General features: G+C 43.5%; 1 protein-coding gene across 2 annotated transcripts in view; it reads left to right on the forward strand.

The window, feature by feature from the left end:
* Nucleotides 1-15,780, forward strand: part of Pdss2 (decaprenyl diphosphate synthase subunit 2) — a 215,006-nt gene that overhangs the window by 56,756 nt on the left and 142,470 nt on the right. The gene's annotated exons all lie outside the window — the stretch shown is intronic.

Genomic DNA, 15,780 nt, shown 5'->3' on the forward strand with positions numbered 1-15,780 from the left:
AAAAAAAAAAAAAAAAAAAAAAAAGGTGCTTGGAATCACACTAGCTAACAGAGTCGCAGCTGCCATTTTAGGTAATGTGGGAAGACTACGGCAGGGAGCTCATAGCTTTGAGCAGAGTTGTTGAGACGTTTAAACCTGAGGCTGTTAAGAACTGTTTGTGGGGTTAGGAGAGAGAGGTCAGTCAGCAAAGACTTGCCTTGCAGACACGATGACCTGAGTTCAATCCCCAAAATCCACACAAAAGTGTTGTCTGGTGCCACATAGTTGTGATTTTAGCACTGGGGAGACAGACAGAATAGGGTTGCTGGCGCTCTCAGGAAATCCCTGAGATTTAATTGGTGATCTTCAGACCAATGAGAAAGTGTTTCTCAGCAGAGGCAGCCGTTCTTGAGGATGACACTCAACATTTCCTCTGGCCTCCATACACATGGACACATACATGCAAGTCCACCCCAGGCAGCCACATCCCCTTACACACATAAACATATGCCTAGCATAAGTACATTTTAAGAAATATGCTGTTGTTTTTACTGAATTAAATAAGTTCATATGCTTGAGACTCTTGCCTAGGGAATGAAGGTGCTTCACTGTTATTCCTACTAGTAAAGAATTAATTTCCCTAACCCCAAATGATTATGTGCACCCACAGGGTTTGTTTGTAGAGACCCAGTGGCTGGCTATATAGGCGTTAAAAGGATTTTTTTTTTTGCCATATTCTTTAAAACACTTTATTTTTCATGTTCTTCTTGATTATTCTTGATGTTTTTGCACTGAGACAGGTAAAATACATTTGCATTTTTTCCAGCTTTTATTATAGCCTAGACCATTGGTCATTCAGATACCAATAGTTAGGTTATTGACCCCTTGTGTGTCTCAGAGAATACTGAGTATTTTACATGCTCAGCGTTCCTTATTAGTCTCTGCAGTGACCCTGCAGTTCTGTAAGTATGTTCATTCTTTTTTTTAAATACATTTATTTCTATTTTATGTATGTGAAGGTTTTGCTGGAATATGCACCGCATTTTCGTCTGGCGCCTGTGAGCTGCCACATGGGTGCTGGGAGTTGAACCTGAGTCCTCTGCTAGAGCAGCCTGTGCTCTCAACGTGAGTCATCTCCAGCCTCCAGCATACCCCTGAAATCAGAGTTTCTCAACCTCCTCACTCTGTCCTGGGTGGCTATAAGGTTTGTTGTCAGATGTTCAGAAGCAGTGTCCCCTCAAGTTGTGACAACCAGAATAGCTGTAGACATTCCCAGAGTTCGCCTGTGAGAAGGGGAGTTTCTCCCCTTGAGAACTACTGCTCTGTATGTAACAGTGTTTCTTTTTCATTGTTCTTCTGGTGAGTACAGTTTGACCACAACCTCCTGCTGTTCACATCTGCCACCCTTGCACACTGACTTCACAGTTTTGTTCAGTTATTGGTAAATATGAGAAGCAAAATCCTAGTACTGTTGTAATAGCCTTGGTAGTTCTTGAATTTTGAAAACTGGTAGTATAATAAAATAAACAAAGGTAGTCAACATAAGTTGTTCTAAAATCACATAACCCAAGTGGGAATTTTAAATTCAGTTTTAGACTCTCCTGCTGAGCCAAATATAGCAGCATTTGCCTTTTAATTCAGCACTTGGAGGGTACAGACTGATGGATCTCTGGGAATTCGAGGGTTCCAGGCCAGGCAGTGCTACAAAGTAAGATCATGTTTCTAAATAAATAAATAAGAAAAAAAAATCTCTACTGAGTTCAGTATATTAAAAATGCAGCGCTATTACTCTGTATAAACACCCAGCTAAGATTATCTTTTTGTTTTGTTTTTAATACCAATGTGTGTGAGAATATTTAGTATAGTTTCTATCAATCTTCTCTGTGGCATTAAAAATTAAAAGGTGATCAGTTGTGACCCATTCTTACAAAGCTAAAGAATTTTTTGTTTTGTCTTATTTTTTTAAGGTAAACTTTTAATACCAATTAAATAGTTAAGGTTGTTTTTCTTTTTCAAAAACATGACTTTTTGCTACATCTCTCTTGTGAAGGATGGCTTAAATGCAAAATCCATTTTTGAGGAATGTTTTAAACTTGTGACGTTGTGAAATGAAACACAGCGTTCTCTGAACTTGTCAAATTAAGTTTCTATGGTTCAAGTCTTTCCTAAAATTCTCTTTGGAGTTTAATAATATTTTCTGATTGTCTAACAGATGATTTCAGAACATGTGTCAATTCATGGCTCAGGGCTGTTTGGTAGGAAATTACTAGATCTCACTATCATTAATTAAAAGGCCATTTGGAAGAATGCAGGCATAGAGAATAATAGCTTTCTTAGGTGTATGAGAATATTAGACCTTTCAGACTAGTAATTGTACAAAATGATTGTGCTGAGTTTTAACTACTGTAATTTTTATGTAGGCAGTAGCTTTCATGGTATTTATATATTTTAACAGTTTCAGTGGGAACCAGAATGTGCAGTGAGAAGTATATTTATTTTATATTTTATGGAACATTTTTCTGCTCTTGAATAATGAGGAATAGTTAGCACCATTCTCTAGTTATTGATTTAACTACAAAGTATTTGACGGCAACATCTCTGTATTCAAGTGGCCAAAGAGAAATCTACTTTTATGGGACAAACTGAATTAATGTGAGGGAAAATAAATAGAGCATCATTTCTATGACCTTTCTGTCAAAGATGCATAATCTGAATGCAGTTGCAAAGATCCAACAGTCAAAGCCACAATGAGAGAACTTCTCAAGGTCAGCTGACCTGAGATCTTCAACGTGGTCAAGGCCCTAATGTGTGAGGATGACCAAGAAACCATTCCACATTTTAAAAATCCAAGAGACATGACAGCTAAAGGCCTAGAGCTGAGCTCATCCTTTTCTTACAAAAGGTATCACTGAAATAATTGGCTAAGTTTAAGAGGTGTCTGCAGTTCAGGTACTAAAAACACACTCCTATTAATTCCCGTTTCCATGGTGCCTTCTGCTTATTTGGACAGTTCAAGTTGGCAACTGGCTGCTTTCATTCATTCATTTGTTCATTCACATACTTGTTTGTTTGTTTTATTTGTTTTTTATGGGGTGGATTTTGAAACATTCTCTATGTAGCCCTAGCTGTCCTAGAACTCACTATGTAGACCAGGCTAGCCTCACAGTCACAGAGATCCTTAAGCCACTGCGTCCCAAGTGCTAGATTTAAAGGTGAGCAGCAGCATGCCCAGCCAGCAACTGACGTTAAATGTTTCAAGGAAAACTTGTTCTGTAGTTGAATGTCTTCCTGTCTGAGATGATGCTTCGAAGGGGAAGCTTAGAAAAGATGTAGACCCCAGGGTTCCTAGTGTCAGGTTCTACTACTTATTACTTTGGGTCTTGGTTTCCCCATCTCTAAAATGAGGATAAAAATGGTGCCCTTAATGCTGGAGAGGTGGGTCAGCGGTAAAGAGCCACGGCTGCTCTTCTTCCAGAGGGCCCAAGTGTGATTTCCTGAGCCCATGTGAGTGCTCACAGCTGTACCTCCAGTCCCCGGAGCTCCAGTGCCCTCTCCCATGATTTCCCTCTCTGAAAGTTGTGAATTTGTGAACTATTTTGGAGGCTCTGCTGTCACAGCCCACCAGGAGGGCACAGTGCCATCGACCACAAGCTGGCCCTTTGCAGAGCCTTGCTTCAGCTAACACGCCTGGGCTAGGCCTAGACCCTGGCTCCCTTTCAGCCTGTGAGGGATTTGTTTGTTTATTTATTTATTCAATACCAGGCTACAAGGTTTTGCTTTTCCACCTGCACAGCACACTTACTGTGCTATAACTCTTAGGTCTGTGTGTGAATGGGGGTTATTCAAGACTTCCTGCGCCCATGCTTCAGGAGCCTCCGACTCCGCAGTTCTGTTACCTGGGAACCTCGTTGAGCACGCCCATAAGGAGAAGGCTGCACCCTTCCGCTGGGCCCGCTGTCAGCACAGCAGACCTGGAACCCAAAGACTTTTCTTCATATCTCTTACCCATAAAGTACTTTGCCCCAAATTTGAGGTGTCTTCCCTGTTTACTCTATACTTTAATTCTATTGCAGTCATTAACTCCCTACATCCCATGAATGTGAACTGCAGAGACAGATATCAAATTGGACCCCAGGTGTCTCACTTGTCAGTTACATACTTTTAGGCAGGATACATTATTAATCATCGAAGTACCAGACATTATTCTAAACCCTGAAGATGCAGCCATGGGGAGTCCGTGTATCGTAACACATTTACAGTGAGTGTAGACAAGGAAGACAACGAAAGTGCATGATTACAAACATGTAGTGTGTCTGAGGTGGAGAAAACCGCCATCCCCATGGGTGTCAGTGTCCCTGTCTACAGAAGATGGGTCATGGCCAGTGCAAAGGTGTTCGTTAAACTAGAAGAGATGGCACATGGGAAAGCTAGTAGACACTGCTAAGTGAAACAGTTTGTCTGCTGGAAATCTGGTAGTGAGATCTCCCTGCCTCTCTTGATAGGTGTCAATTGCAGGGGTAGCCTGTAGTAATTTACTACCACCAGTTCTCTGTGGAGCAGGTGCCTTCTATTCATTAACTCACATCTAAGTGAAACTCTAGGACAGTGAATTGTGCTTTTCTGTTGACACAGAATTTGATGATCTTACCATGCTAATCCTTTCCGTTATCACCTCCACTGGTGGCCAGTTGTAAATGTCTGCAAGGTCCTAAAGTTAATTAGGTGCTGGCATTCATGATTATGAGAGCTAATAGGTTTAACTAGGCAGTCAGTCACAGGATGACTCTGGTGGGAGCTCTGTGTGGGAGGGGTGCATACAGTCTGTGACCCACCGTCCTGCCCCTTCCAATTCCTCTATGTCCTGCTCTTCTATACTCTAAATTAGTGTTGACTTTGGAAAAATTAATGAGATTTCCTCTAAGAGTTTGCTCCTCTGAACCATAATGTTACAGTAATGGTATTCTGTAGTTATTTTTCCAGTCAGTTTTGAGAACATTTTTCTTGTTGAGATCCGGTGCACTTCTCATTGCCGCTCACCTCCTCCTAACTTGCCCTGGAGGTATTATCTGATTTTCTGTAAATTATATCACCATTTTCTCCAGCTTGTTGATTTTGACTGGCTTTCTCCATCTGCTCTTGTATCTTTACATTTGGCTTTCTCCTCTGCTTAATATGTTGTGTAAATGCCAGCTATATGACTGTCACCTTTGTCTTTTCAACTGTTCCAGTACACATTTTCACAATTTTGCACAGTTGGTCTTCTTCATTAGCTAAGAAGACTGATATTCTTAGCACTAAATGTGCATTACTTTATTGCAGCAGCTGGTATTAAAACTACCTGAAGTTTCTCTGACTGAGTAAAGCCAGAGAAAATAATAGATTAATCTGAGAGCAGGTGGGCTTTTGCATTTGAGCGGTGGAGTTCATCACAACTGACCCTTTGGGTGAAGAAAAGCACGACGAACTTTGGAAACCTGATTGATTTATCCTGTGCACAGACACACTGTGGAGTGGGAAGGATCATGCACAGTACGTCAGCTCTTAGCCATGGCACTGCCCGAGTGATGCTGAGTCCCTGTGTCTGGCAGTGCAGTTATGCTTGTGTTCCATCCCACCCACAGGTCTGCTTGACCCCTTGCTTCACCACTAAGGTGGCGGGGTTGTAGTTATGAGCATAGAGGGTGAAGGTGTGACAGTCTATGAGCTCACCGAGAGTTTTCAATGTAGCCAAAGATTATTTTAATTACTTCATTTCATCCCGTTAGTATTTTAAAATATTCAGTTATATCTTTGCTGCTATTGTTTTCTGGTTGTATGTCTAATTTTATGGAGGTGGGTCACATCTACCTGCAAAGGTGATCAGTTCTGACTTTGGCTTATACTTGTTTCAGTAAACCGCTGGTGGTCAGTACTCATTTCTGCTAAGCCCCTGGCTGGATTTCCTCTCCTATTCTACGCTCTCTTTTCTCTCTCCCCCTCTCTCTTCCAGACCCTCTCTTTCTCTCTCTCTCTCCTTCTCCCCTAGGAGTCTGTCTTCTGCCACATGCCCATCACACCTAATTGCAGCTTCAGGAGAGTGTTAGTGAGGCAGGAACTTCTTGTCACTGGTGTCTCTTAGGGATTTAATTGATGTGGGATGTGCATGTGGCCCTCAAGCCATGTCAGTGGCTGCTATAACTCCCAGATTCTGAAGACTGGTCACCTCAGGCCCTAAAATTGTTTCAAATCTAGGACAATTTAGTCTTGGGATAGAAGTGGCAATGACCATAGAGTTTAGGTCATTTTGTCAATGGAAATTAACCTCTAGCTCTCTAACTGCACACAACAGTCCATGACATGCAGGCTATTTTTAGTGACTTTTAAATCACAGCACTTTCAGACTATTGTCAGGAGTGCTAGGCTTTTCTTTTACAAATGAGTAATATTCTCATCCAATTGCTAAATGTATGTGTTTTGTGTATGTGTGGTTTTTTTGTGTGTGTGGTATGTGTCTCTCTGTGTGTGTCTGTGTGTGTCTCTCTGTTGGTATGTATGTATGTCTCTGTCTCTGTATATCTGTCTGTCTGTCTGTCATTTCTTTGATACCATTTAACTTTATCTCTGCATCTGATCAGCCAGGTAGAGGTGGAGCACACCTTTAGTCCCAGCACTCTGCATGCAGCAGCAAGTGAGTCTCTGTGAGCTTGGCCACAGGTCTATAGAGTGAGTTCCAGAATAGCCAGGGCTACAGAGAAACCCTGTCTTGGAAAACAACAAAAGCCAATCAATTATTCAATAGAAAAAAAACCAGGTTTCTGAGGATCATCACACATGGGTTATTTTATTCTGTTTCTTCCAATGGGAAAACTTACTGCCTTTAAAAAAATTCTCTTGTCTTTAAAATATAGAGTTTAAAGACAAGTAGGAAAATAAAATATTCATCTATCAATTAATACTTGTTTCTGCTTAGTAGCATAACCTTTCTTTCTATCATTTAAAAATATACTTCAAAAGTACAGAATAATGCAGAACCCAGAAATCCCGACCACAGATCTACGAGGCTAAGCCTCCACCGTCCTGCTTCCAGCTTGGCTCCCAGGGCTTGTTTCTGTGCATTGCCAATTATGAAATGAATGAGACAGTGTTCACATATGCCTGTAGTCTCAGCCACTGAGGCAGGAAGGCCAAGGCTATCCTGGGCTACATGGTGAGATTCTGTCTCCAAAAACAAACAACCAGGGCTTAGTGGGTAAAGGTGCTTGCAGCCAAATCTGACAATCTGAATTTGATCTCCAGGACTCACATGGTAGTGGAAGAAAACTGATTCCCCCAAAATTGCCCCTGTCCTCTTACACACACACACACACACACACACACACACACACACACACACCAAATTAAATAAACAAATATAAAGGCTCCTGAAGGTCCACAGTCTTTGAAAAACAAACAGTTCTCCCACATCTACCTCCCAAGTGCTGATTATAGGAGTGTGCTACCACAGCTGGCTTCTTCTTTTTTTTTTTTTTTTTTTTTGGTTTTTCGAGACAGGGTTTNTCTGTGTAGCCCTGGCTGTCCTGGAACTCACTTTTGTAGACCAGGCTGGCCTCGAACTCAGAAATCCGCCTGCCTCTGCCTCCCAAGTGCTGGGATTAAAGGTGTGCGCCACCATGCCCGGCTAGCTGGCTTATTCTTATTTAAACATTTACTTTTCCATTTTTTTACTCTAACATATTACATTGTATGATTTGAAAACCATAGTTGTAGTTCATTAGTTAGTCACAAATTTAATTTAGAAAGTTTCAGTCAGCAAACAAACCAACAAAGTTCCCCAAGGTAGGAAAAGATGAGCGTATCCCCAGGGCTCCAGTTACCTGTGGTGCCTCAGGAGTGTCTGTAATTTCTATTTTAGCTGGGGACATAATTATAAGCATTGTTAGGAGTCTTATTAATCACCCCAACCCCATGTTTGTTAGAATTGGGCATCCACCTTTTATATTATGTTTCTGAGTATCTTGAGTAGTAAAACATATTCTCTTTCTAGATTTTAGCATTAGAGGGAGTCCCCCCCCCCCCCGGGTGATTCTCTGCCACCTAGGTTTACAGAGAGAGGGTTTTGAATCTATTAAATGATAATGGTTCTAAGTGGTAAGTTGTGTGTGTGTGTGTGTGTGTGGTCTCATATGGAGGCACGAGAACCATCGTGGGTGCCATCCACCTTTTGTGAGTGACAGGATTTTTCACTGGCCTGGCCTGGCACTTGCCATGAAGGCCAGGTTGTCTGGCCTGGAAGCCCCAGGGATCTGTTTGTCTCTGCTGGAAAGGTTTCAGGAGTCAATTCTCTCCTTCCACAATGTGAAAAGATCTCCCCATGGGGCTCTGTAGTTAAGAGTGAGTATTGCTCTTGTAGACATCTTGAGTTAGGTTCCCAGTATTCCAGGACTCCCAGTGCCTCTGTCTAGTGCAGACACCTGCTTATCAACACAGCACACAGACACATGCACATGGTTTAAAAGCATAAGAAGTCTTCTTAAGAAGAAAAAGGTTTTACTGTGCCCCAATACCCACCACTGCCCTCCATCAGACAGCACTTCCACTTTCTATCCAAAGTGTGGGCAAGGCACTATGCAACAGTGATGCCAGCCAGTTCTTTCAAATGGAAAAGGAAGGCACAGAGACTGTGCATAAGGAATAGGTCCCTTGTGGCCCGTTTTTATCAGTAGTAACTAACTTCCTTTACATGGTATTCAAATAACACAGCACAGCATGTTCGTTAGAGTGTGTTGGGGCTTTTACTGTGTGTAACTTTATCACTTTTAAAGGAGTCATAATTTAGGAAGAGCGATTCAGGACTTCAGAGTGGAATGGCTGTATTTCCAGTCAACTGGCAATATAGCTGTTCAGGGTTCTTTTACATAGACTCATGGGTCAGCAGGGAGTTCTTTTAAGTGCTGGTCTCCATCAGCTATAGTTTCCCCCAGTGTTCAGCTGCATAGAGTGTTCAACAGTGGGCAGGCTGAAGCAGCAGCAAGTGTAACCCCAGTCCTCAGACACTCACGTGATATCTAGGAAGGCCTAGATATCAAGATTATTCAACCTTTGGCAGTGACCAGATAAGGGGACTGTCTTAGTTAGGGTTTCTTTTGCTGTGAAGAGATACTGTGGCTATAGCAATTCTTTTAAAGGACAACATTTAGTTGGAGCTGGCTTACAGTTCAGAGGTTTAGTCCATTATCAGCTCAGAGTTCTATGTTTTGATCAGAAGGCAGCAGAAGGAGAGTGCCATACTAGGTGTTGCCTCAAAGCCTGGCCCCACAGTGACACACCTCTTAATAGTGGCACTCCCTGATGACCAAGCATTCAAACAGGAGTCTATGGAGGCCATTCCTATTCAACCCACCACAGGAACCTTTAGCCCATGAGTATGAGCTCTCTTGTATGCCTGGCCAGTCAGGGTTTCCCAGCCCTTCTCTGCAAATGGCATCACAGCTCCCAGGAAGGCCTAGATATCAAGATTATTCAACCTTTGGCAGTGACCAGAATTACAACTCTCAACTGAGGTCTGAGATCCTAGACCCCAAAGACTTGACAGCTTCCTGGTGACTGGAAGCTGCAGGCTATCTCCTTTGGACCCCCACAGCCTTGGATCCTTCTGTAGTCTCCTGAGCTCACTGCCCTTCTTCTGCCCTGGCCACTGAGCCATTCAGCTGTTGCTTTAGCCATCGAGCATTAGCTGCCTGGCCCCTTCTACAGTTTGGCCACTGTCTACAGGACTGCTCTGCAGTAGTCACTGCCCTGTCTTCTGCTTCTCATACTTCTCTGTTGCTAGCCCAGCTTGTGTACTGAAAGTAGATAAGGAGAAGCCATTGGAGGGGCTGAGTTTCTTCCAGCTGCCTCACTGTACCTGAGGAATCTTCTTCTATAGCCGGACAAGTGTGTGGACTAATCACAGCTTTGCCTTTTAGCACCAGTCATGACCACAGAGCAGTGCTTCTCAGCCTTCCTGATTCTCTGACCCTTTGATACAGTTCCTCATGCTGTGGAGACCCCCAATTTTCATTGCTACTTCATAACTAATTTTGCCACTGTGATGAATTGTAATGTAAGTATCTAACATGCAGGATGTCTGATATGCAATCCTTGTGAAAGGATTGTTCAATTCCCCTCAGGAGGTCGAGACTCACAGGTTGAGAACCACTGCCACAGGGACTTGCCTGTGTTTTGGACCAGTCACCAGTCACAGCAATACCTGTGCTAGACCCCTAGGGGAAATGTGTGCGTGTGCGTGTGTAAGTGCCTCCTGAGCCATCTAGACTTCATACAGGCTTGTGACAGGGACAGTCAGCAGAGTTACCTCAAGGCATGAAGGATTAGGCTTGCAAGCCCAAATACTTTTAAATTTTGGCACTTCCATTTCTAATTGACTAATGCTAATGTGGCCAGTAATTATTAAACTTTTCCAAGTCTCCTCGCTAATTTTCCTTATTTATAAAAGGATGTCACTAGGAACTTCTAGCATGGTTTTTGTGAGAAAATAGCTGGTACTTGACTTCACAGTATGCCATGCCTGTCGTCTGTGTCACGCTTGCAGGCAATTTTATTATTCTGTGTGGTAAAGAACTTACAAGTTCATAGTAAATACCCCCAAAAGGCCTAAAAGAAGCAGCCACTGGACTGGTGAGATGGCTTAGAGGGGTAAAGGCACTTTCTGGAAAAATCTGGAGACCCAAGCTTAAGCCCTGTGCTCTCCATGTGTCATAGTGGAAGAGGAGAAAACTGATTCCTGCATGTTGTTCTCTGCCCTCCACATTCATGCGTTTATATTTGCAGACACACACTTGCACAAACATAAGCACCGCCTACCCACCTCCACACATGAATAGATAGAATTTAAGAGGACTGTGTATGTGCCTTAGGCTTTCTATTGACGTGATAAGACACTGTGACCAAAAGCAACCTGAGGAAGAAAGGGTTTATTTTATTTTACACCTTGTAGTCCATCATCCAGAGAAGTCAAAGCAGGAACGTGCAGGCAGGATCTGACGAAGTGCCCAATGGCTTACTTAGCCTGCATCTTACAGCACCTGGGATCAGTAGTCCAGGGGCAGCACTGCCCACATGTGCTGGGCCCTCTCACACCAATCATCAATCAAGAAGTGGACCAAAAGCTTGCCCACTGGCCAGTCTGGTAGGGTCATTTTTATGTTGTTGTTGAGGTTTCTTCTTCCCAAATGACTGTAGCTTGTGTCAGGTCGACAGAAAACTACAGTGCGGTATGTTCTGACAGGCTGCCACTGGCCTCAGTTTGTGTATAGTGCCGGGCTGCAGTCCTCTGCTCTCACCATTAGTGTGTTTATATTTCTTTATCTATGTCTTGGTGACTTATATTTGTGGGTAGCATGCATTCCTTTATATTGGTTACTAATTCTTCCTAAGTCCCCTAAACTTAAGAGTTCCCAGGATTTCATTTCTAAGGACGTATGCATGCATGCATATATTTAGTTAGTTTTTTGAGACAAAGTCCTGCTGTGTAGTCCAGACAGGCCTTACTTAGGCTTGCTATAAACCTTCAACCTCCTGCATGTTAGAATTTGTAGTATGGAGCTCTGGAGGAAGAGGTAAGTGGAAGAGTTGGAGGCCAGCCTGGTCTACATAGTGTGTTCCGAGACAGCCAGGGTTATGTAGACAGACCCTGTCTCAAAAAACAAAATTGAAACTAGAACGTCTGGTATGTACCACCATATCTATTTTTTCCCTTTTCTTAGCTTTTTCTGTCATTGTTTTCCTTCTCTTGTTTTCTCTCCCCCCCAACCCCCACCCCAGGACACCTTCATCCGTCAGCTTCCGTGTCTCAGCCATCACTTCCATGAAGAACCCATTAAATTTGTACCAGAGCATTTCCAGCTCCCCACTGGGCATCTCCATCTGGAAATCCTCCGTGGATTCAAAATTAACATGTCAAAAATGAACTCATCAATTCCCTATTAGATTTATTTCCAACTTCTCCTAGGTGTATCATTATGCTTAACAGAGAGGTTTGACTCTTTAGCCACGGCCTTTCCTCTGTTCCCCAGTTCCAGTCAGTGAGCCAGCTGCCCAGGGCCACCTCCGCTGCTGCGCTGTGTCTTCCAGCTCTTCTTCACCCCTTCACTGCACTGCCCTAATTGCAGCCCTCATTATCTCTCCCCAGGCTGCTGGATGAGGTGTCCCTCACTGGTCTTCCCTCTCATTTCCTCTGCATCCAGCATGTTGTCATCATGGTATTAGGCCCAGGGAACAGTTTTAGTTTTTAGCACTAATTGCATCACTATCTTCCTGACAAGCTGTCCAAGCCTCCAGATTGCTTTTAGAAGTCCAGACTACACCTGAGTCCCAAGGCACATCATCCTTTGGCTCTCTGCTAACCGGGCTTGTTTCTGTGAGTCTCATGCCTAAATGGACCTGTCCCAGTCCTGAACCTGTTCCCACTCTGCCCTTCCTGTCACTGCTTCTTGTGCTCCTTTCTATGAGGTACTCCTTTTCCTCACTGCAGTGATGGAGCCTCAGCCTGCTCTCTTCCCATTCTCTACTCCAGGACTGAGGACCACCTCCAGCAGGAAGCTCTTCTCTGGGCGCTGTTATATTCAAATGTATTAGGAGCTTTTTGTAATAACTGCTTTCTTACAGTTCCTATTCTTTGTGTGTCCCTCCATCTCGACAGATTTGTATTAAATCAATTTAAGAGGATGTGTTTTAACAAGGTGTCATAGTGGTGATTTGAGATGTTGAGGTAGAAAATTGAATTAAGGAAGAGAAGTGTGTTAACCATTGCAGATGTGATGGCGCGGGCGGCTGACGGGAGCTGGCCTCTGAGTGTGCCACTGCCTGAGCCGGGGCTCTAACATGGGAGGCTGCCTGGCCCAAAGCCTTGTCTCAGCCTACCTTCTAAGAACTCAGTTCCCCTAGTAAGTAAGTTAGTCATCTTAGAGCCACACTAGAATTTTGGGAGAGGCAAAGCTTTCAACAGCACTGGGCATGGTAGCTCACACCTGTAATCCCAACACTTGAAAGGCAGAGGCAAGAGAATTGCCTCAAGGTCAAAGCCAGCTTGAGCTAGACAATGAATTTCAGGCCAGCCTAAAATTCAAAATAGGTTGGGTTTTTTGGTTTTTGTTTGTTTGGTATGGTTTGTTTGTTTGGTTGGTTGGTTGGTTGGTTTGGTGTGATTTGGTTTTTACCCCTGTACTGGCTAGTTTTGTGTCAAGTTGACACAGGCTGGAGTTATCACAGAGAAAGGAGCTTCAGTTGAGGAAATGCCTCCATGAGATCCAACTGTAAGGCATTTTCTCAATTAGTGATCAAGGGGGAAAGGCCCCTTGTGGGTAGGACCATCCCTGGGTTGGTAGTCTTGGTTCTATAAGAGAGCAGGCTGAGCAAGCCAGAGCAAGCAAGCCAGTAAGGAACATCCCTCCATGGCCTCTGCATCAGCTTCTGCTTCCTGTTCTGCTTGAGTTCCAGCCCTGACTTCCTTGGTGATGAACAGAAGTATGGAAGTGTAAGCTGAATAAACCCTTTCCTCCCCAACTTGCTTCTTGGTCATGATGTTTTGTGCAGGAATAGAAACCCTGACTAAGACAACCCCCAAATATAATTTACAGACTTTTTAGAATTAATAGTATTTAAAATTAGTTGTACATTCATATTAAGTGATTTTTCTAGGACTGTCAAAAGTGCAAATTCTATTTGAGTTGAATTAAAATTGTTATTTTAGGTTTGACTCATCTCTGGATGTGCATTAAGCTAGTCCCATAATTCTCGGTGAGTATCACAAAAGGCACCTCTCCAGATGTCTTATACCATGTGGTTACATCCTGGGCCCACCACCACCTTGTCATCTTTCCACAAGACAGTTCTTGTTTTGTTTCTTTTCATTTGCTTTAATAAAAATACTGTAGTAACTTCCCAGTGTTCCTTGGATAAAGAACAAACCTATTGCTATAGATTGTTTAGCCTGGTGGTTGAGTCCCTGTGTCCCCTAGGTCATACCTGGACTAGGAGGCCACTCTTCTTCCCCTTTCTCTCTCAGGTTCCTTTTCCATCTGTTCTTCTTTGGACGTCAGCTCAGGCACTACTTCCTCAAGCAAGCCTGTGGAAGCGTTTATTACAGCTGTGGTTTTACATTGTATTAGTGGTTATTTCTATTTCTTGTGCTTGATCCTAAGCTCTTGCCTGGTTTTGCTTGCCATAGCACCTGTACCTGGCTAGCATAGTGCCTTCCTCATGCACGGAAGCCTTCAGAGTTCACTAGGCAAATGGATATGTGAGCGGTGAGACTTGTTTATACCAATCAAACATAAACAGCCTTGCAGCGGTTTAATGATGCGGGTTACACAGTGCTTTCATTTACAACACCAATAACAGTGAAGGGCTTTTTGCTTTTATATTTGTTATACTTGTGGGAGATAAAATAATATAGTAAAATGAAATTATTGACAACCACAAAATAAGGAAAACTCCTAGATGCCTGTGGAATATCGCAGAGACTGTGTCACCCTTTAGTCTTTTCCAGCAACATCAGTAGATGTTTTTAAGCATCAGTAGAGGCTGCTGTAGTCTTCTAGTCATGTAAAGCCATTTGGTGTGCTGAGGCTCCATCTCTTACTGTCAGTCCAAAGGCTGCCCGGCTTCTCCTCCCCATCCCCTCATGCTGTGCCTCTCAGTTCCCCCACCCCTCACAGCCTGCTCCTGACACCATGCTCTCTGTTCACCTCCACAGCCTCGCTTCCCCAGAACACCTGCCCCCACATGTTCTCCAGCTCAGCCCCTCCCCAGACTCCTTAGCTCTCATGGAAGTGCTGTTGCCACCTACTTAGTATTTCTGGTTTTCACAGCCTCATTCGTCCACTAAATCAGTTTGTACCACATCTGACAAGTGCTTTTAATCCAAGGTGTTGTCTGTACAAAGACAGACCACATCTCAGTAGTGTTAGACAGGAATTGCTGTTCGCTGAGGGTTTGACCGAGTAACACTGAGAGCATGAGCATCACTGTTTTCCTACCAACAGCCACACCTGTGGCACACAGGCTGAGTATCCTCTCTCAAAGTACTTGGGACTGGAAACCATTCCAACTTCAGGGGTTTCAGATGTGAGAGTATTTGCATGGACTTTAAACTGGTTGCAGATCCCTAATCTGAAGTAGAAATGCTTCAGAACCCAGGAGCTGTGCAACCCCAGCGTGATTTTGCCAGCGTCTGGATATGGTTCTGCTGGCCAGTATCCCTCCTTGATGGAAGACTGAGGCTGGCATTCTGTAAGAGTGACCTGGATTATAGCATGGAAGATTTGCAGTGTCCATTGAGATTCTGGGGGTTTTATGCCCAGAAGACAGGCTTGATCTTCTCTTTTGTTTGTGAATGAATATTAAGCTTTGGGGAGTTATCATATCAGTTTATCCCAGTGCTGTTTTTAATGGTGTTAATGGAGTTAAAGAGACTGTTTGGGGGGGACGTTTCATTTACTCAAACTGTCGTCTGCCCTCTAGGTTGCTAGCCCCAGTCTTATGTGACTAAGGGTCAGAAGCTGGGCTTCTTGGAGCATTCTCTTGTTTTGCCCACCAGCCTTTTCATATTCTTTCCCTCATCTTTCTGTACCACGTTCTGAAAGAGGCAAATGTTTCAATGAGATGCCATTGGAGTGGGAATTCCATTAGAGATCTACTACTTGGTGAAGTAGAAAAACTATGGGAGGGCTGGTGAGATGGCTCAGTGGGTAAGAGCACCCGACTGCTCTTCCGAAGGTCCAGAGTTCAAATCCCAGCAACCACATGGTGGCTCACAACCAT

Source organism: Mus caroli, chromosome 10, assembly GCF_900094665.2.
Source record: "Mus caroli chromosome 10, CAROLI_EIJ_v1.1, whole genome shotgun sequence".
Classification (NCBI taxonomy): Eukaryota; Metazoa; Chordata; class Mammalia; order Rodentia; family Muridae; genus Mus; species Mus caroli.